The 21,935-nt window shown below is 37.9% G+C and overlaps 1 long non-coding RNA gene across 4 annotated transcripts; it reads right to left on the reverse strand.

The window, feature by feature from the left end:
• Positions 1–7,603: 7,603 nt before the first annotated feature.
• On the reverse strand, positions 7,604–11,867 carry LOC113361143. Of its 4 annotated transcripts, XR_003364972.1 has the most exons (7): positions 11,599–11,867; positions 10,583–10,704; positions 10,180–10,477; positions 9,371–9,431; positions 9,125–9,280; positions 8,668–8,800; positions 7,604–8,030 (listed from the first exon to the last, which is right to left on the reverse strand). It is a non-coding gene; the product is annotated as an uncharacterized LOC113361143 (long non-coding RNA). The 4 variants fall into 4 exon arrangements; XR_003364970.1 differs by lacking the exon at positions 10,180–10,477 and having other exon boundaries at positions 8,694–8,800; XR_003364969.1 differs by lacking the exon at positions 10,180–10,477.
• Between the last annotated feature and the right edge of the window lie 10,068 nt (positions 11,868–21,935).

The raw sequence follows: 21,935 nt of genomic DNA on the forward strand, positions 1-21,935 counted from the left end.
GTTTTGGGTTGGGCTGTTGCCATGATTTGGTGGAGCAATATGGTCATTATCGCATAGTTACATTTTGAATTTGTCTATATTGGCAACAACTGCTTTATGGTTAGTATAAGATGTCTCTCTAATGATTTTTTTCAAAAAAAAATTAGGATCTGAATGATGGTTGTGGAGTTTCAAAATTATAAATTACTTTCCGTAGTTCTAGAATGCGTTAATAATCTGATTTGCGTGAAAATTATCTATTCTCTATGTATGATTTTGATACATACATTTGCTTGATCACCGGCTCGGCTTGGTTTGAGCCATATAGGTTTTTCAGTGCTAAACAATGTCACCTCATGAAAACCCAGGAGGTGGACAACAGGTGCAACTCCGTAAGATTAATGCTTCAAAAAAAAAAAAACACCTAAAAAAAAAAACTCTGTAAGACTGTATATGTAGATGTCGCTTTTGTTGGGATCCAGGTTCTGCTTGATTTCACTTTTGTTCGGATCCATATTAAATGGGTTTTGGTTCAGTTTTTAGGACGGTGAATGGATTTTGTATCCATAGCAAAAGATTGGTTCAGAATTGGAAGTATATTGATGATTGATCTGTTTGATATTTCATCATTTACATTTTACACACATTTTGATTTGTGTGTTATACATATTTGTCCAGCGTATTTCAGTTAGGCATAAGATATTATGAATGGTAAAATGTTTATATGTTCATCATCTATGGATAATGGCCCAAAATTAAATTTACACTCGCATCTTATTAAAATAAGAACACTCCCGGTATCCTCAAAAATAGTAAATACAAAATATAACATAATTCCTGCACATGATAAACCTTACATAAACATTCCATGGAAAATATTTTTGATTCCTCTAAATACGGGGGCTAGCAATTAATTCATAGATCTTTATTTTCCTAGACATCTCAAAGGAATGAATAGTCCGAAATCGAATTTTCTTATTGGTCCTGGGTGAGCCGAAAACACTTAAAAGTACCAAAGTTCGTGCCGTTATGGCACGGGTCATACCCTAGTATAGATACAAAGAACAATGGAACCGGGACAATAACAATGGAACCGGGGCTTTCTTCGTTAATTATTTTCACTCCATGAAAATCTTCTTGATTTTGGTCGAAGAAGTCAAAGTTAAATTGGACAACATAAAAAAAATAAAAGATTAAATGATATGGGTATTAGAAAACTTAATATAAGAGTAAAAATGAATAGAGAACAATCATATTTGAATATCTTTTAACTTCAAACGAAGAAACAAAATCCTTATCACAAAATACGACATTAATGAATAAAAACAAAAAGAAATCAAATTGCATATATGACCAAAAAATTTAGGAACGAGGCACCACCATTCTTCTACATGCTAAAAATGTAGATTTTGATTATGAAAGGGATTAAGTTAAAAGGGAATTTAATTTTAAATAAAAGAAATGGTTTCACATTAAATGGGAAAAATAATTCTCAAATAAATTATATTAAGAGGGTGGAGAGGAATTCAAAAACTTATTAAATATATGGCACAATCTTGATCACTATTTGGATGCTAAAAATGTAAATTTGAAATATTAAATCTGGGGCTCAATCTCAACCTTTTTTATATGATAAAAATGTAGATTAAAAAACTTAAATCTAGACCGTTCTTTATATGTCCCAAATGTAGATAACCGTGTATATGGAAAAACACCATTATCCCTTATAATATAGAAGAAGATATACAGTGAAACAATTGTCTGCGTATGTCTTAAATCTATAGGTGAACCAGGCTTTATTTCAAGTATTTCCATTATATCGTGTAGCCATCTTAGAATGTTGAATTGTTTAGGTTCAATTTGCAAGCGGGATAGCACATGCGGTCTCACTGGTTACATGTAACTGGGAAGCCTAACATATGTAGGGCTACTCGGTGGTAAATTTTGGTATCCTTTGCCTGGGATGATTTTTGTGTGCCCGTAACTTATGTATTTTGTCAAATCTATTTTTTTCATTATTAGAAGCTCAATTGTTATTTGTTACAGTGTGAAATTGTACCAAGAGGGAAAAGCGGCTCCACCCATCGCCTGAGTCCCGACTCCTGACAACAATAAAGCCTCTAATAATGGTGTAACTAATACCCTCGTTATACTGACGTGAGAATAATACCGTAAAAGAAAAGAATGAGAAGGAATGAAAGTGTCAAAATTGTGACTCAAAATTACGGATGTACGTACGGTATTTAACCTTCTCACGTGTATTGTGGATTTAACCTTTTCACGTGTTTGTATATGTGTCAGTCAGACAGATCGAACTCAGTTCTCACGCACTCATGAGTTCAGTTATTGTGGATCTAGCTTCCATTTTTACCTCAAAATCAGAGTACTCAGAATAATCGATCACTAAATGTGGCTTATTTGACTGACTCGTCAAAAGTCAAGCCACAACCAAATCTCAGATCAAATCAGATCCTTCGAAAAATATTTTACGGACTATAATTATTAGTCCATCCCTAAAAATTCCACCTAATTTTACCGTTGGCTGTGAAAGTCGAACTCTAATAACCCATGGTTTCATATTACAACTACTAATTTTCACAGTTAATTTCAAATCATATCCACAATAAATAAAAAATTGTCGACGAAAAAAGACTATACTCGTCTGCTTTAGAGTGTGCATTAATGAAGGACTAAAATGGGGTGACAACTTACAACCACCCCAAATTCTAAAATAAAACCTAAACCAAACTAGGAAAACCAACCCTCATTATTAATAAAGAAGAAAAGAATAACTAGTAGTTTCCCTGGCAACATTTTCATCTATTCTGATTGAATTCTGATCCCACGGCAAAATCCTTTTCGAAAGAAAAAAAAAATACAAAAATAACTATATTATAATTAAATTATTAACTTTTTTCTTCCTGCATGCTCCCGACGTGTTGCCCCTTTAATCCACTCAACAAAAAAAAATTGATCCAAATTTTTTAGTTTTTCCATCTGATATTTAACCTTTGATGAATTCTTTCCTCAGATCCAATGGAATTAATGCTTAACAGGGTACTGTGCATTTTGAGAGAGTTTTTTAGTAAATGAAATGAAAAAAAAAATCCAATCTTAAAAACTGAATGAAAATAAAATCAAAATATTCACACACTGTACAAATTAGAGTTCCAGAAAGAAAAGAAAATTCAAAATGGCTATAATAGAGAGGAAAAAAAGAGACCTTTGATGTTAGAATTGATGGGAATTTACAACCTTGGATCTACATAAGATTTATATTCAAGATCTAGTCCTAAATTCGCCAAATTTTCCCACAACTTTCTTGAACTTCTACTCATTCATAATTCAGTAATATATCTTACACATAATACTTCAGTAATAAGGAAGAAAGAAGTTCAAGAAAGCTGTGGAAAAGTTTGACAGGACTTCTCTGCAGAATTATTCTTCTTCATCATTCATTTCCCACTCCATGCAAATGAAAACACATCATCAGCATTTACAACACAGACACACATACAGAGAGAGAGAGAGAGCTACAGAGAGACAGAGAGAGAGAGAGACACACACAGAGAGAAGAGAGACTGTGAAGTGAGAAGAAGTGTGTTGACAAAGAGAAAAGTGAAGAGGGGGTATAAAAAGAGAGAAGAATGGCAGTAACTTTTAAGAGTGAGTGCGGTGTGGGGTTAGTTGATCGAAGAAGATAGTAGTAGGAAGAACGTGAGAGATCGATGGGTTGATATACAAATCTGGATATTGATTCAGTATGGGGCTCCTCCTTCCTTCGTTTTCTACTGCTACTACTACTCTGTGTATATATAAATATAAATATATACTGTATAATTTAGGTTGTGGGAGTTTGTGATTGGAGGATCGATTGCTGAATTTTAACTGGTCAGAACAATTACCGAGAAGGATTGGGGTAGATGGAATATTTGAAGAAAGGCATTCATTATTGACTGTGTCTTTGTTTGGTTTTATATATGAAACTATGAATGTGCTCTCTCGCATGTTCCTTTTAGACTGTACATATTTTACCTAACTAGGAAGATGCCTAGACGTAAGTTTGCTGTTTTATTTGTTGTTTTTAGAACAACTTAAAGAGAATGGCGTATGGCGTTGAACGTATTTAATTTCTGTTTGGTGAGTATTTATTAATTAGTATAAGAAACGAATTTACTTAAGAGTGATTTTCTTTTCTTTTCTTTTTACACCAGCTGTAAAAAAATGCAAGTGACATCAGTTATTACAAAGAGGGCGAAAAAACAACAAAAAAAAAAAAATCCGACTCCATTTTTTCCGATTGATAAAGAATTTGATGGTGTCAAATTTCGGACGAAGTCATCATCCCAAATCTGCTTCTCGTTGGAGTAGAAGCAGATTTGTGAACTCTAAGCATTCTTCATGTCGAGGTTCCTTATCCCACCAAAGTTGGTGTTGCCATGAAGATGTAAATAAAAGAAAATGTGACAACGCAATGATAATACAAATGAAACGCACGTAAGAAAACAAAAATTAGACAAAGGTAGGACAAAGGATGATGGCATTGCCGTACGTATATCACCGGATTCACCGCCCACCAATTATAGATTTTTCATTTAATTTCTATCTCCTTAATAATGCATGCAATAGTTGTATTATTACAGTATCGCCAACTATATTCATCGTCATCGCAGATTGTTACTATAGTTTTGGGACTTTATCTTCTTCTACCATAAAAAGAAAAAGGATGATCAAATCAATCAACTAAATAGGTATATCAGATGAGATTGGAACTGAAATTGGCTTTAAGAATGAGTGGATTCAATCCAACGGTCAGAAGTGTGGGGCCGAAGTTCAGTTTATCACGTCTAGAGTGGGCACAATATATAGACTGGACCATGTGATGGTTTTTCTGTGGTGTCGTCTTTATTTTCTGGTCATCATTATTTTCCTTCAAAAATTCTGAATGTGCCCAGGAAATCACTTTCATGGGGACGAATGTATGACTCAGAATTATGAAATATTCACGTAGATGTCTCGTCTGGAATGTGTTTGTTTTTCACCGATTTGGGTGTCAGACATTATATTCTCACGTGGTCTATACCTTCCCTCGTGTGCGGTAAAATTTATGATTATCTACTTATCATTATAGATAATCATAAATAGATAACTGAATTTAGTATAATCATTTTTATGATAAATCTTTATAAACGCATTTTTCAAGTAATTGATTATCTTTGAAAATGCTCTCAAAAAGTACAAGAAAAAATAATGATCTAGAATTTTTTTCTAAGTCCCCTGTTATTTTTTTAGCCCTTTCTTGATAGTTTAGAGAAAATAAGGAGAAAAAACCCAACTCAATTTTATTGGAAAAATAATTGATTATAATATTTTTGAAAGCAATTTTTTTTCTGTTTATAAAAGTAAAGGATTTTTTCAATTATGATTAAAATAATCAATTATTATAATGGTTACGATATACATACATAATCCATTATGAGCTATATAATGGACTATGGGCTGATAATCCATTATAATAATGATTACCAAACAACCCCATCAAGTTATTATATTTTTCGGCGTAGTTTTGTAATGGTATAATTTAATCACTTAAATTTGTAAAAAAAATTTAAAAATCCAAAAGTTTTTGAGCACACTGCTTTAGTTTAGTCCAGTGGATTGCCAGAGCCGATCTTAAGTCTAGAATGGCCTTGTGCGAACTTAATTATAGGGTCTTTTGTAGGAATTTTTTTTTCCCGATAACCTTGAAGAAACGATAAACAAAGATTAAAGAATGAATTTTCTGCTAATATTCACTGAAAAGAACAAAAAAATACAAGAAAAACTCAAAAGATTTAGTGATTGCTGCAATGAGGATTTAATCAATTACCCTCGTAGCCATAGCGTATGACCCATATGTAGAATTTAAAACGTGAACTGTAACACAATTTTTCATTTTCAAAATCAAAATATATTAAATCAATTTCTATCATTGCGTGAATTCTTTGTAGTACTAAGAAAGTTATGTAAGATTGATATTTTTGTAATGTGTTTACGGACCGCTGAAGTTTCAAATGTGGATTCTTCCTAATATTAAGAAAGTGTTGTAAGATTGATATTTTTTAAATGTGTTTTTTGGACCGGTGAAGTTTCAAATGTCCTAATATATCAAGATAGTGCAGTATTTATGACACATAAAATAGTGATAAAAAATAAAGATTTGATATTTTAGAAAATTTTAGATTTCATGATAGATGGATGAAAAAATGAAAATAAAAATAAAATTAGGAGATTTTTTTTATAATTCTATCCAAAATAGGTCATTATAACATATACAAAGTAGAACATGAACAACTGGATGGCTCGGTGGTAGATGGTCGCTCAAAATCAAATGATCATGGATGTCACGGATTCGAAACCCCATCTGGAAACATATTTTTGGGAAAAAATAAACAAGAGAAACAGGTTGGCACTGATGGTGTATACTTAGCTATGAAAGGGCCTTACCAAAGCCGGAACCTGCGCAGTCGCACACTCTCAGGATCGGCTATGTGGATTGCAACTTGTATTTAACCATAGCCTAATACCAAACTTGATCTGCAAGGCTGCAAAGTTAAAGACATAATGTGTGTTTGTCACTATGCACTATGTTGTGTGCACTGCTCGCGGCCCACCCAAGCGTGTGGTAGTACAGATTAGAGATGAATGGCATACGCAATCACAAGAATGGCTTCTGCGCACCAAAATTTACTACGTATCGGAAACATTAACATGTCAAAACATAATGATTTTACTGGTCTTGGTATAATACTCCCTCCATTTTTGGAAAAGATTTATTATTGTTTTTTCAATTTGGCATACTGTTAAACTAAAATGAAAAGGTGAAAGTACCTCTTTTCTAAAAACGGAGATAGCACATGACTACATGATATCTAAAATACAATGGTTCGTGGTCTGGGTACTTTCTGATTGTGATACCATATGCTTTCGATGGCTTCATAGTCGGACCAACCTTCCGACTATGACACCTTGTGCTTTCGATGGCTACATAGCTAGCTAGACTAACAGTGAAAAGATTCATTAGGGTTGATTTCTTTTTACGTTTTTTTAAAATTGTTTATCGAAAACATATATTAAAAAAGATTTTTTTTATATTTTACCGTTTGATAGGTAAATATATTGCACAAACAGTAATTAATTCAGTCATCCAAACTTGTATTATACTAGATAATGACCCGTGCCGTAACGGCCCGTGATATGATTCTTTTTTTCACTATTGTCGACTGTTCGTCTGTTACGTTACTTGGATTAATTAATCATATTTTAGAAAAATTGCTAATAGGGGTTATCAATTTAACTAAGGTGTACAAAATTTTCTATAAGATTTATATAAGATAAAACTTCACTTCCCTGTCAAATAGTACACCCTCAACAAATTTATAACCCCTATTAGTATCCATGTTTAGCACCTACTCTGACAACATATGATTGATAGGGCTTGCAAATTGTGTTGAACTACTTTAAAATCAGTTTTGTAACAAGATATGAATAAAGGTTGCATGGAGTGCACATTTTTTAAGAGGATATATTCGGAAGCTTTGGTTCAATATTTTTCACTAAGATGCCATCCAAACTTGTGGGTAAACCTGAATGTGTGTCCAAAAAAAGATCTGCAAGTACTGGTATAAACCTAAGCACAAAGATTAGGTTTTGTGTCTAGATAACACGCAGTTGCAGACTTTTCAGCACCATAGCTTGATATTAATGGGAAAATATGCATTTTTACATTTTAAAAGAGAGGAAGCAATAGGATACAGTGCACAAAACGAATACTCCTTAACATCATGGAACTGGCGACAAAAAAAATTAAATACAATTGAAATGATCAATATATGAAACAATTTTTTCCCCATTTCATCATTATAAGATGAAAATTAAGCATATGATGCCAGCTTAAATTCTCCACAGCCTTGTCTAATTCATAATCACGTCCAGGAATAACAGTTGCAGCCACTTATAATTCTGGAGGGTGTGGAAGGGATTCGTGATCGCTGTGAAGGTTGGATCGGAAGCTGCACAATATCGAGTAAAAAAGATACTTGTCATAATCCTCATTAAGAAAAAGCAGATGTAAGTATAACCAAGAAAACATAAGATCCACAACCATAGTGGTAATTGAAAAATTTAAAGCAGATGTAAATGAATTATAAACTTATTGGGAATTCATTTTTCAGAAATAGAAGTGGTCATTGAACAACTTAAAGCTGAATTTCTACCCGATATTTCTCCAAAAAAAAAAAAGCAAGGTAAACCAAAACTGGCATTCAGGCAATCTCATAATTATGAGAAACATTTCATGTGTCTGTGAAAGAAGTAACAACTACAAAACTATGAAGTAAGGCATTAACATTTTCAAGTAACAGAACAACAGAAGTTACACCATATCAGTATCAGGTGGCATTTCAAAAATTTATAGAGAACAATTTTAGATGCATCATTTTAGATTCGTGAAGCATCATTCCTACCGCAATCTACTCATAAGTTTTTACTACACAGTTGAAAAATTTATGAACTATCATCATAACAACACATCAAAATTATTTGTTGCCACAAACAACAACCTATTAATCATATGAATAAAATAAACGGAAATGGAAAAGAATGAAACGTGACGTTAATGGTGATGGTGATGGTGATGTGAACTATTACCTCCCTCTTCATTGCCATTAACTTACCATAGCTGGTTACAGCTCCTTCCTAAGTTTCTTAACACCTGCCTGGATGTGTTACTATTTTGCGTAACCTTTCAATATACTGCGATGGTATTACTGTATCGGTTCATCTGTGAAGTATCAAGATTTGCAAATGGAAATCACTTCTACTCCTTTGTTAAATATAAATAGGATCTAAGCTTAAGTGTTATTATTGCTTGAAGGCATGCAATAATCATAAACACTAAAGAACATAATGAGGTTTGATTCAGGAGACCAATACTTGCAGATTGACGGTTTACCTGCCCCACGTTTCATAAAACGGAGGTCGAAGCTTCACGTTTCGGTCATTTTCCCCATATGTATCAAATGTAAACTTTAAATCTAAGAAACTATGCTACGAAACCCCAAATTCAATAAACTAAAAATAGCTTAAGAGAATAAGAAAGCCTTACTTGTGTAACAATGATTACAAACTGGGCCAGTTTGACGCGCAAAAAGATGTAGCTTGTGCAGCTTTGTGGTTTCTCATTAGATGATGAAACCAATTCCGGGAATCTAGCGCGGAAATATTGTTGTAATCATTCACAATGAGGTTGATCATAAGACACCTACACATAGAACGAATGAAAGAGTTGAAGTTTATTTTTGTGCAAGTGCTATTTGGTTAATGGTTGGATGTAACTATCAAGTTGTGATACCTTTTATTGCAGCTATGCCTTCTAATCCACCAGCTGCCCATAACCAATGTCCAATCATCGACTAAAATGAGAACCTCAAATCAATTAGTATTGGAAGAGACAAAGTTTCGGTACTAATGTTTTTAGGGTAGTTCTTTTCAAAATCAAGAAATTCATGACGCCAACCTAAGTATGGCCAGAGCATATCAGTTTTAAAAAATAAAGTGTGCGAGTGAAGACATCCATTCCGTTTTGCTTGATCTCAGATGTATTCTTACAGACTTGCTTAACGACATTAACCTATGCTAAAAATTTAACATCCATTCAGGTTTCAATCAAATTCCAAAAATATTACAGGAAAATGTACTAAGACTAATATAACTGGGATAATATTATAGAACTTTTCTATAAAAGAATGTATCAAATTTCAGACATTCATTTTTCGTTTTCTTTTTGTGGTTGGTGCATCTAATTTATATACATATTTAGTTAATCACCACCTTCTTCGTAACCCTAATGCTTCACCATCTCCTCCATCTCTCTAATTATACTTAATATGGCACATGTATAACTGCAAAAGTGTTATATTTTTAGTTGGCTTGGTTAAATAGGTTTCCAAAATATATCAATGTATGTTCTTATATATTGGTGATATTTATGTCTTCTCATTGGGCTGACTTTAAATGTCAAATTCTAAAATTTAGTTGGCTATTAGGGAGCTTTGAGATATCATGCACATTTCATACCTTGACTGTATTCTCTTAGCATGGTAAGATTGATATTAAATGATGCTATCACCAATAAGTCGATGAAAGAAAAACAACATTTACCTTTGCACATATCTGCTCATATCCTTTATTTTTGGATTAAATACTTAATTTCCAATCCAAGGTTCATTCTTTCGTCAAAACACACATTCTTGAGCGAAGATTTTCCTCGTAGCTAAAGTCAAGTGATTGTGGTGATTTTCCATGAAAGTGAAAAAACTAAGTTTTGCAAGACTAAAAAAGGTAGATGCAGATGAAATATGAGGGGTATAGGTGTGGTACTTCTCTCTAAGCTGCCAGCAAATTATATCCTTGTGTAGTAAATGCTAAGCTCCATAAATGAAATGAGCTGACAAAAACTCTAAGCTTGCAAGAATTACCATTAGTTGATGAATCATACAGAAGACCAAAATTCAGGAAAGCACAAATAGATGAAGCATAATACAGTTGGTGAGTTTATCAATACCTTTAGGATAATTGGTTCGCGACAATCTGCAACTCCATTGATTCATTTCAAGCATTTCCATTGTTACTGCTACTGTTGTTCTTAAAAAACTAAAAATACTGTGTTGGTAGAACCAACATCTCCTGCAAATAGCCATTAATGTATTTAATAATCTTTAATGGAAAAGATAATGACTCGGTACAAACATCTCAATATTGTCGAGCCCAAACAATAGTTAAAGAATCAAATAGTTTCCAGAAATGCACCATCACGGTTAATCTATCCTTCAAACGATGTTAATAGAATTTGAAGCTGATCTTCATACATTATTTACACGAGTATACCAAATTAGAAAATGACAATTGCCTATTTGAAAAGGTAACTACATTCATTTCAAGCATTTCCATTGTTACTGCTACTGTTGTTCTTAAAAAACTAAAAATACTGTGTTGGTAGAAGCACCATCTCCTGCAAATATCCATTAATGTATTTAATAACCTTTAATGGAAAAGATAATGACTCGGTACAAACAGCTCAATATTATCGAGCACAAACAATAGTTAAAGAATCAAATAGTTTCCAGAAATACACCATCACGGTTAATCTATCCTTCAAACAATGTTAATATAATTTGAAGATGATCTTCATACATTATTTACATGAGTATACCAAATTAGAAAATGACAATTGCCTATTTGAAAAGGTAACTACATTACATCCGTATCTCTTACTTATTTGATCCTCGTATTAAATCAACACTTTTTTTTGGTGAAATGTTTAATTCTTAAACCTTCTGATTGATTTACAAATCAAGCCCTGACCTAAAACATCCCAAAACAAATTAAATCAAGTGAAATTATTTTGACATCTACCATCGGAGATGGATGCTGGCTCTTTTCTCAATATCTACCAACAAAATATGCTAACATTCTCAGAAAAACTATATCTGCAAAAATTATACAATTGAGCTGAACAACTAAATCAAAGAAACATTTCAGAAAAATTAACAAATAAAAAACATCAAAAATCAAACTTACATGTAATCTTGACAGAGTATGGTTTAGAAACAAACTGAGAACCTTAGGAAGATAATATCGTGTGAGGTTTATATAGAGGAACATCTCAGGGATTAATTATAGGGAAGAAATTAATAAGTTGTTACCGAGCTCGTAACATATGAATCGCTTACGGAGAATCTTCCGTAACGTATGAATCGTTTATGGAGAATAAGTTCAATAAGAACCCAAATTTTGGCAGCCGGAATCAATAGGATTTGAATATCAGATATTATGGTGAGTAATGAGGATCTTTGTTGTTAGTAACGTACGAAAACTGAAGGAGGAATAAGTTGAAGAAAACCCATAAATCTTTGTAGCTGGAATCAGGATCGTTGGATTAGGGCATAAAATAGGGAAAGATTTTCAGCCGCGATTTATATCCTCAACTTTCATGTGTTTTGAGAGCAGTGAGCCGTTGATGGCTTACAAAAGCTTATTTACAGCCGTCAAATGGTTCAAAAACCATTTGTTTTTGTAAGATAGATACGTACCACTAATTTGTTTACACAAATAAATAAGTTTAATTTTTTCTTTTCTTTTTCAAGCATGAAATTTATTAAACTACTAACGAACTACTATACAAGAATATAATAAATTATAATCACATTGATAATCCTTGAATCTAAACAAGTTAATCATGTAGCAATTCTGTTAGCTGGAAAAATAAATGCGAGTCTTACCTGCTCTTATTAGCTCCCATCCACCTAATGAGATCTTTAACATTGTGAGCACAAACAACATATAACAGGGGAGCTAGGAATTTATCTATGTGACCATATTAGGGAAAGTATAAAAGCATATATGTATTTTCGAGTCTATTATAAAATATTAGGCTTGGAAGCCAGCCCAACAAAGTACGTAATATTAGGCTTGGGAGCCAGCCCAACAAAGTACGCAACTACCTACACCATGGGATAATCCAGATCAGGTCCTAAACTCACTGTAATTTTTTCTTTTGGTTATCATAAAAGAAAATAATATGCGAAAATAAATTTGGTTGGAGAGTTAGCTTATGCTCTGAACACATGGTCACCTACTGGCAGACTCATAATAAAGAAAACAGATGATCCTAAAGTGTTTATTATAAGGTTTTCTAATGTTGGAGATTTTGTTGCTGCGATTTATTCTATTCCAAATAGAGTTCAAGGAATACTGCTCACTATGCGCCTTTGGAGCAGTGATACAAGATTAGAAGAAGTGGATTTTAATGCTCAAGATTATTGAATCAGATTCAATCTCAGAAGTGATTTAGTTGAAAAGGGTTATGTGGCAGAGATGGTGGCTGCAAAAGTTGGGAGGATTCTTAACCTTTTAGGTCCTCTTAACTCATATGGAGAACATAAAGCTCATATACTGGTTGACATAACTAAAGTTCTGGTTCATCAGGTCAAGATAATCATAATTCAAGGGACAAATAGAGAAACAATCAATATGAAAATTTTCTTTATGGAGATACCACATGGAACATGCAGTGACTTTTGGCATGTAGATGTTGAACACTCAAAGGAGACGTGCAGTGCAAGATATATTGAGTATATTAAAAAAAATCCAAAAAGCTTTATTTATGGGTAGGAAGACAGTAGATCTGTAATTGGTAATACTTCACAAAGCCAAGTTCAAGAAAACAGAGTAGAGCTCCTTGCTGATGCTGCAGCTACTCTTAAAATCTATGATAGTGAAATAGACAGGGTTGATTATCTTAATAGAGGGAGTAAAAGGCTAAGAATGGATGTTAAAGATATCACTAAAGGAGAGAATGTGGGAAACATGAACAACTGTATAAAAGTTCAATCCATCAAAAAGGTGAATGCAATCGGAGTTATTGGAGATAGAAGAAAGATAACATAAGAAGATTTAAAGAAAGCTTTAAAAGGAAAGTCAGTTATTGAAGCATAAGAAATAAAGGAAAATATAAAGGTTAGCTTTAAAGAAGAAAAACAAAAGAAAAAACGGTCAGCATGGTTCATATTATTGAGTCATTATTCTACCATGGGAAGAATAAACAACATACTTATAAATGATGAGACAGAAGACAAAAATAAGGAAGATGTAAATGATAACTGGGTTGAGGTGGAAGGAGAGGAGAATACTACACCAATCATTATGGAAGAATAAGTTCTTCAAGACTAGAGATGTCAAACAAGCCGAAATCCGTGGATAAACCCGTATCCGACCCGTGAAAATCCTAACCCGGCTTGGCTGGGTTATAAACAAGCCGGGCACGGGTTGGAGAAATAGCGGCTTGTGAGAAAACGGGTTAGCCCGACCCGGCCCGTAAACTCTCGGGTTAAACCCGTAACCCGTCTACAGTAATAAGTTGTACTTAATTTCCACTGTTAGATTATATAGGATTGATCTCATTCGTTCGTTTAGGATTTAAAACCCAAAAAACCTTAGAGAAGGTGTCATTTTCTCCTCCTATTTTCTTTATTCTCCACTGTCTCTCTCTGTCACAGACTCACAGATTAAACTAACGTCTTACATTCTCTTTTTTAACGAGAACAATCCAATTATTAGTGTGTGATTGGATCAAAATCATCTCCAGAAAGTTAAACAGTAGATTCTATTTTGTACAAATCTCAGATCTGTTTTAGGTCGGCTTCTTCTTTGAAGGTGAATAATAAACCAAACCCATAATTCTCTTTACATCTTCTCGATAAATCTGTTTTTGTTTTTTGTTTATTCAATTTGTTTGATGCGGAGGTTTTAATTGTTTTTGATGATTTTCAGGTTCAGTTGGATTTCTCCCAAATTTACAGGTGAACCAACTGTAAATCTCCATCACTTTTATGATCTCAATTTGGGGTTTGTAAAATCTTTATCTAAGGTTGTTCAAAGTACCCTGTATGCAAAAAGAAGAAAAACCCCTTGTTTAATTCATGATCATCTAAGGTTGTTCAAGTTTCCTGTATTTGTAATGGTGGTTAGGGTTTGTGTTGATTTCTAATTTGGGGGTTTCTGTGATTTCTAATTACACCACAGATTCATTTCCTATTTGGGTTTTTTATTTTGTGTTGATTATGATTTTTTTTGACCTTTTGGCTACCTGATTGATTTATTGCTCATTTTTTAGGAACATGGCTTCTTCGAGTCCTTATGGGTGTTGTGTGGTTCTGGAAAGAAATGGGAGCTATGACATTTGAGGTGTTTAATGATGTATAAATGGTCTTACAGTCTTACTGATGCTGCTATGAGTCTGAGTTTGAGTAGAGAACACAAATGTGTATGGAATTCTTGCTGCCATTGAAGATATAATCTGTACTCATTTTAGATTAACCTTGTCTTCCATTGTTGTCTTCCGTTAAAATTAAGCTTTAATTTCGATTAGATGAATGATTAGATGTTGCAAAAAGATATAATATGTACTCATTTTATTTTCAATTTAAATTAAGATTTAATTTTGTTTTTAACTAAACAAGTCGGGTAAACTCGTGAACCCGCAAGCTTTACCCGTTACGGGCGCGGGTTGAAGAAATGACCACCCGTGAAGAACATCGACCCGCAGGTTTTGGTCCGTGTTAACCCGAACCCGTAACAATCCATCCCCGGCACGCCCGTTTGCCAGCTCTATTCAAGACAATATAAGAGAAATTTCAGTTAACAAAGAAAGAAAAAGATTGGGGGAAGTTCTAACAAACATCTCTGAAACAGCTCAAATAAATGATAAGGAAGTAGAAGAATTTGCATGTGCTAACAAGGAAAATGCAATTGATTGGGCCATGTTCCTACCTAAAAGAAAACATAAGGAAACTGAGAAAACGGACTATGACATAGCCAGAACTGGGACTAGCTCTGAACATTTTTCTCAAACTGAGAATGCTGGGGTAATTTTTTATTATTCTTCTTTACTGCTACTTGTTTTCATTAAATGCATATAAATAACATTTAAGAGCATTTTTTAAGCTTTAGCAAGCAAATTATATTAAGTACTAAAAGTTTCCATATTATCATTATCTTTCAAGTAATGCGTAATCTCAAAACCATAAAATTTCTTCTCAGCTTCTCTCTGAACATAATGTTTTAAAGACTATATTATGATCTCAAGACAATACGTATATTCCAAAAACCTCATCATATTCTCAAGTTAATTCTCTTCCTTCGTATAAGCATACATAATAAGGAGCATGAGTGTAATTTCAAGTCTTTATCCTGGTATTTTCATAGTGGAGAGATTAATTATAGAAAGCAACATATGATACAATATGATTTCAAAAAGATTGTTCTGCATATTAGCCTTAATGAATGTTTATATGCTTGCTTTAAATATCTGACTATTTTTAGTGTTTTCGGGGAAAACATGTAGCATGTTGTTGTTCGGCAAGTTGAGCTTGGGAGACTTGCCGGCTCGGTGGTGACCTTCGACGGTCGAGATTTTGCATCTTGAGAGGAAGGGTAGCCGTTGATTATTGCAACCCTTCGTTTGGTAGCCAATGACATGAAAGCATGGCCGGTACGGCTTTAATATGGCCTAGTTTAGGCGCGGCCAAAAGTTAGGGTTTTGGCTTTGTTTGGGCGCGACCAAACTAGGGCTTGGCGTCGGGCCAAAGGTTGCCATGCGTTAGCTGGTAACCTTGGAGGGCTAAGATCTGCATCTTAGATGGAAAAGTAGACGTTGATCTTCGCAAGCCTTTGTTTTGATAGCCGCATAGGGAAGGCCGACATGGTATGGCGCGGCAAGGTGGTTGGCATGCCATTGGCACGTGTGGCATGGCTGGCATGCCTTAGCGCGGTTTTGGCGTTGGGCCAAAGGTTACCATGCGTTGGTTGTCGACCTTGGACGGCTAAGATTTGCATCTTAGATGTAAGGATGGCCGTTGATCGTCGCCAACCTTTGTTTTGGTAACCGCATAGGGAAGGCTGGCATGGTATGGCGCGGTAAGGTGGCTGGCATGCCATTGGCACATGTGGCATGGCCGGCATGCCTTGGCGCGGTTTGGGCGTGACCAAAACTAGGGTTTTGGGCCAAAGGTTACCATGCGTTGGTTGGCGACCTTGGACGGCTAAGATTTGCATCTTAGATGGAAGAATAGTCGTTTATCGTCTCAAGCCTTTGTTTTGGTAACCGCATAGGGAAGGCCGACATGGTATGGCGCGGCAAGGTGGCTGGCATGCCATTGACGCATGTGGCATGGCCGACATGCCTCGGCGCGGTTTGGGCGTGACCAAAACTAGGGTTTTGGTCCAAAGGTTACCATGTGTTGGTCGGTGACCTTGGACATCTGAGATTTGCATCTAAAATGGAAGGGTGGCTGTTGATTGTCGCACGCCTTCGTTTTGGAAGCCGTGAAGGGAAGGCCGGCATGGCATGGCTTAGGCGCGGCAAGGTGGATGGAGTGGCATGCCATTGGCACATGTGGCATGGTCGGCATGCCTTGGCGTGGTTTAGGCGCGACCAAACTAGGGTTTTGGAGTTGGGCCAAAGGTTACCATGCGTTGGTTGGTGACCTTGGACGGCTGATATTTGCATCTAAGATGGAAGGGTGGCCGTTGATTGTCGCATGCCTTCGTTTTGGCAGCGGTGTAGGGAAGGCCGGCATGGCATGAATTAGGCGCGACAAGGTGGATGGCGCGGCATGCCATTGGCACATGTGGCATGGTCGGCATGCCTTGGCGTGGTTTATGCGCGGCCAAACTAGGGTTTTGGCATTGGGCCAAAGGTTACCATGCGTTGTTTGGCAACCTTGTACGACTAAGATTTGCATCTAAGATGGAAGGGTGGTCGTTGATCATCGCATGCCTTCGTTTTGGTAACCGCGAAGGGAAGGCCGACATGGCATGGCTTAGGCGCGGCAAGGTGGATGGCGCGGCATGCCATTGGCACATGTGGCATGGTCGGCATGCTTTGGCGTGGTTTAGGCGCGGCCAAACTAGGGTTTTGGCGTTGGGACAAAGGTTACCATGCGTTTTTTGGCGACCTTAGACTGCTAAGATTTGCATCTAAGATGGAAGGGTGGTCGTTGATCATCGCACGCCTTTGTTTTGGTAGCCGCGAAGGGAAGGCCGGCATGGCATGGTTTAGGCGCGACAAGGTGGATGGCGCGGCATGCCTTGGCGTGGTTTAAGCGCGGCCAAACTAGGGTTTTGGCATTGGGCCAAAGGTTACCATGCGTTGTTTGGCGACCTTGGACGGCTAAGATTTGCATATAAGATGGAAGGGTGGCCGTTTATCATCGCACGCCTTCGTTTTGGTAGCCGCATAGGGAAGGACGACATGGTATGGCGCGGCAAGGTGGTTGGCATGCCATTGGCACATGTGGCATAGCATGCCTTGGCGCGGTTTGGCGTGGCCAAATCTAGGGTTTGAGCCAAAGGTTACCATACTTGTTTGGCGACCTTGGACGGCTAAGATTTGCATCTAAGATGGAAGGGTGGTCGTTGATCATCGCACGCCTTCGTTTTGGTATCCGCAAAGGGAAGGCCGGCATGGTATGGCGCAGTAAGGTGGTTGGCATGCCATTGGCACATGCGGTGCGTCTGGCATGGTTGGCATGCCTTGGAGCGGAGGTGCGGCTGGCATGGAATGCCATTGGCGCAGTGGTTCGGCTGGCATGGTTGGCATGCCTTGGCGCGGAGGTGCGTCTGGCATGGCATGCCATTGGCGTAATGGTGAGGATGGCATGGTTGGCATGCCTTGGCGCGGAGATGTGGCTGGCATGGTATGCCATTGGCACAGTGGTGTGGATGGCATGGTTGGCATGGTCTTCCATTGGCACAGTGGTGCGGCTGGCATGGTTGGCATGCCTTGGAGCGGTAGCATGAGAATTAGGGTTTGGCATAGATGATGTCAGTCAGTGTCAAGTGTTTTGCCGTGGAACATGACCCATGTAAAAAAAAAAGGTACCCCGGTAGTTCTTACGTAGGCATGCTGATTGATTCAATAAATGTGCTAATGGTCATAGTGACGTCATGTCATATGCACAGTTTTACGATTTTGACCCTAATCTAAAAACCACCATCAACATTAAGTCCCCTGCTTAGCTCGGAACAGGAGCATTGTTGCGAGGTAAGCATAAGATGGTGACAGGAGAGGACAAAAATCGAAATGACAGGTCGTGAAAAGATGGTCAGGAAAGTCCGACTAACCTTTTTCCAGAGGTAAGGAGAGTTCATGATCCTCATGTTTGGCTGCCTTGCGTAGATTCTATTTGTGGTGTAGACCGTGAAGTGGTGAGATGAAGATCGTCGGCTTAGTCTGGCCATGTATCACCTTGGATGGGTTAGGGAACATCATGACGCTGGCTTGGCGAGTTGTTGGTGTTGGCGCAACAAGTCATGGCGTGAACGGCTTGGCATGGTGGGGCCAAGGTAATGGCGCAGAAGGCTTGGCATGGTGGGGCCAAGGCAATGGCACAGACGGCTTGGCATGGTGGGGCCAAGGCAAGGCGCGGTTTGGTGAGAAAAAGCATGTGGACGTCTTCGCGTGGTGGGGCCAAGGCATGGTGCAGACGGCTTGGCATGGTGGGGCCAAGAAAATGGCGCGGTTTGGTGAGGCAAAGCATGCGCGAACGGATTGGCATGGTGATTTGTCTTCGCGGGCCCGGTTGCCTCTTTTCCTTACTTGACTCAAATATGAAGTCATTTCCTTATTCAAACTCCCAAGTACCACGCCTATAAAAGGGGGCCGGCCTCTCCTTTTATTTCACACCTTTATATTTTTTTTTATTCTGGCCGTGCGGTATCAGTAAAGCGGACGAGCGAATCCCAGGTATGTCTTCCAACACTCCTTTTTAACTTGTTTTTCTTGTTTTCTTGTGTTAGTGCAAACCCTAACTGTAGGCGTACCTTTTCATAAACTTGTAAAAATATTGTTCTTTTGTGTTGGTATGAATCCTATCCGTAAATATGCTTTGCGTGAACTTTTGGTAACATTTAGGCGTGAATATCGTAGTAATGTTGGCCCCCTCAATTACTGTGAAAAGTAGGCATGCATGAGCTAGTAATTGTCATTCCCTTCCCGTGAAAACCTAGCTCCTAGGGTTTCCTTCCTTTTCCTGGTATGGCTGTGTATATTGTTCCCATGGTGGGGCGCGCCTCCTCGTCCGGGCGTAAATTTCCTGATGCAGGGTACGGCCTTGGCATGAGGTGGTGATGCAGGGTCTGTCAGTCCCCATTTCTTTACTCATGCGCATTATGACTTTGCAACAAATTGGTTTGCGTTCAGGATGGATCTCCTGTGTCGAAAGATGTTGGCAATTCCAATCCAAACATAGACGATGAGTTATTTACAACATCCGCCACAATTAGGAAAAATCATCCCAAGTATGTGTCGATTCTTCTGACTGGTCCAGAAAGTGAAGGAGAGGCCTGGTCAGTTCGGCCTGGAGGTGTAATAAGGTTTTGTCTTTAGTGGAAAGAGTATTTTGCTTCTCCCATTGACTTTAAAATCTGTGTGAGTCTGTTGCGTCCCTTTGAGAAATGGATGTGATTCATGATGAGCCAGGAATGTGTAAAAGACAGTTTGACCAAGGCGCGGATTACTGATGCTGTCGCGGCTTCCGCAGTGCTTCAAATTAGGAAAAATATTCCAGGCTTGGTTGCTTTTATTTCCAGATGGTGTCCGGACACTCACACGACCATATGCAGGTGGGTTGAAATGACTATCTCTTTAGAGAGCGTGGACGTCTTGCTGAACCTTCCCATAATAGGAAACCTCGATGTCAAGTTGTCTGCAGATGAAGAAGAAATGTGCGCCACTCTGGTTGCGAAATCAAAAGGATTCGTTCGGAAAGAAAACGAGACGAGGTGCTTCTATGGCTGGTGGGTGTCTCAATGGTTTCCTGATGAGTTGGAGCCAAATCAGAAAAATAGTACACTTCATGTCGCAGCGTTCTTGGATCTTTGGTTATCCAGAGATATTTTCGATGACGTCTCTGGTAAGAAGGAGATAAGACAGGAACTTATATTCATGCCGCCTTTCTCCAAGCGTGGCTGTGGGAGCACTTCGAAAGGTATGCTCCAAAACCGTTGGTTGTACTTCCCGAGTCTTGGGGTGGTTCTACGATATTGCGCTGGTCGAATAGGCGCCCAAAGATTGGTTCGAACCTGGTTGGATTCGTTGACAACTCGCACACGGTCAATTTTCGTCCATGGGCTCCGGTGCATGCGTCCATAACTCAAATCAATACCTTTTCTCCTGCTCCGAGCATGTCTTTGTCTTCTGATAAAGAGGATATGAGTGTTGGAGAGATGGTGTTCATGCGAAACTGCACGCCCGGTCATGTGCCGTGTTTCTTTCGAGGATCTTGCAAAGAAGTTTCTTACAAAATAGATAGGGCAGCTCGGCATATGGGTTTTGACCAAGGGGTCCCACTCGTTCGTCAGCCGGTTGTTCCAGAAGACTCGTTGCCAACTGTTCTCGATGCTAGTGTTCTTGTGTCGGGTAAAAGTCTCCCTTTTCCGCTCGCGGAACGAAATCCATCAACAACCTCCAAATATAACATATTTTGGCAGGATGAGTTTCTCGCTATCCATGGATTCGTGAATGATGTGGTAGAAAACCGTCGTGGTAAGCCTTCTCCTGCGGTTTTAGTGGAGCACCCACTGCTGAGGGATCCTTCTTCGACCAAGAGAAAATCCGTTAGCCCGAATGCAGATAGCCCCCAAGTAAAGGAGCGAAGGTCTAAAAGACGTGCAGACGGTTCCCAGTCAGATTCGACAGCCCTACCAACTTTCAGTTCGTCTAATATGCGAGTACATATGCTTTTCCTCTTGATTTTAGTTGGATCGCGTATATGCTTGTTTCTTTTTTGAGTATCCGTCTTTGTATCTTTTCCAGGGTCTCAGCAGCGTGAACATCTTTACCAAACTTGCAAGTAGTCAGAAAACATCGTTTCTCGAGACGGAGGGTGGCGGTGCTGAGCCTATCCATGGTGATGGGGAACCGGAGAAGGATTAAAGTTCAGAGTCCAGTGATGGCGAGAGTAGTTCTTCCGACAGCAGTGTTGAATCTTTCTCTAGTCGGTCTGAAAGCGAATCAGTGAGTCTCCCGCGTGTTTTTTCTTCTTTCCTCTCTTTCTTTCTCTTTGGAAAGTATCTAATCCGTGATATCATAGGGGGAAGCCGTTTTTGAAGATGGCCCTGAGACGGAGACTGGCGGAGATACAGCTTTGTCTCCAACTATGACAGCCGCACCGGGCGACCTTGAAATGAATGTTGATCGAGATGAAAACGTCGTTGTGACTCAGACAATGGAGAGTACTCCAGTGGCGCAGGTGCAATTATCGTTAGGAATCCCTTGTCGGTTGCTGATACAGTCGCGGGCGCCACTTTCAACCCTCCATATCTGGTTCCTCATCTGGATCATGTGTTGATTGGGG

The sequence above is a fragment of the Papaver somniferum genome, chromosome 3 (genome assembly GCF_003573695.1).
Source record: "Papaver somniferum cultivar HN1 chromosome 3, ASM357369v1, whole genome shotgun sequence".
Taxonomy (NCBI): Eukaryota; Viridiplantae; Streptophyta; class Magnoliopsida; order Ranunculales; family Papaveraceae; genus Papaver; species Papaver somniferum.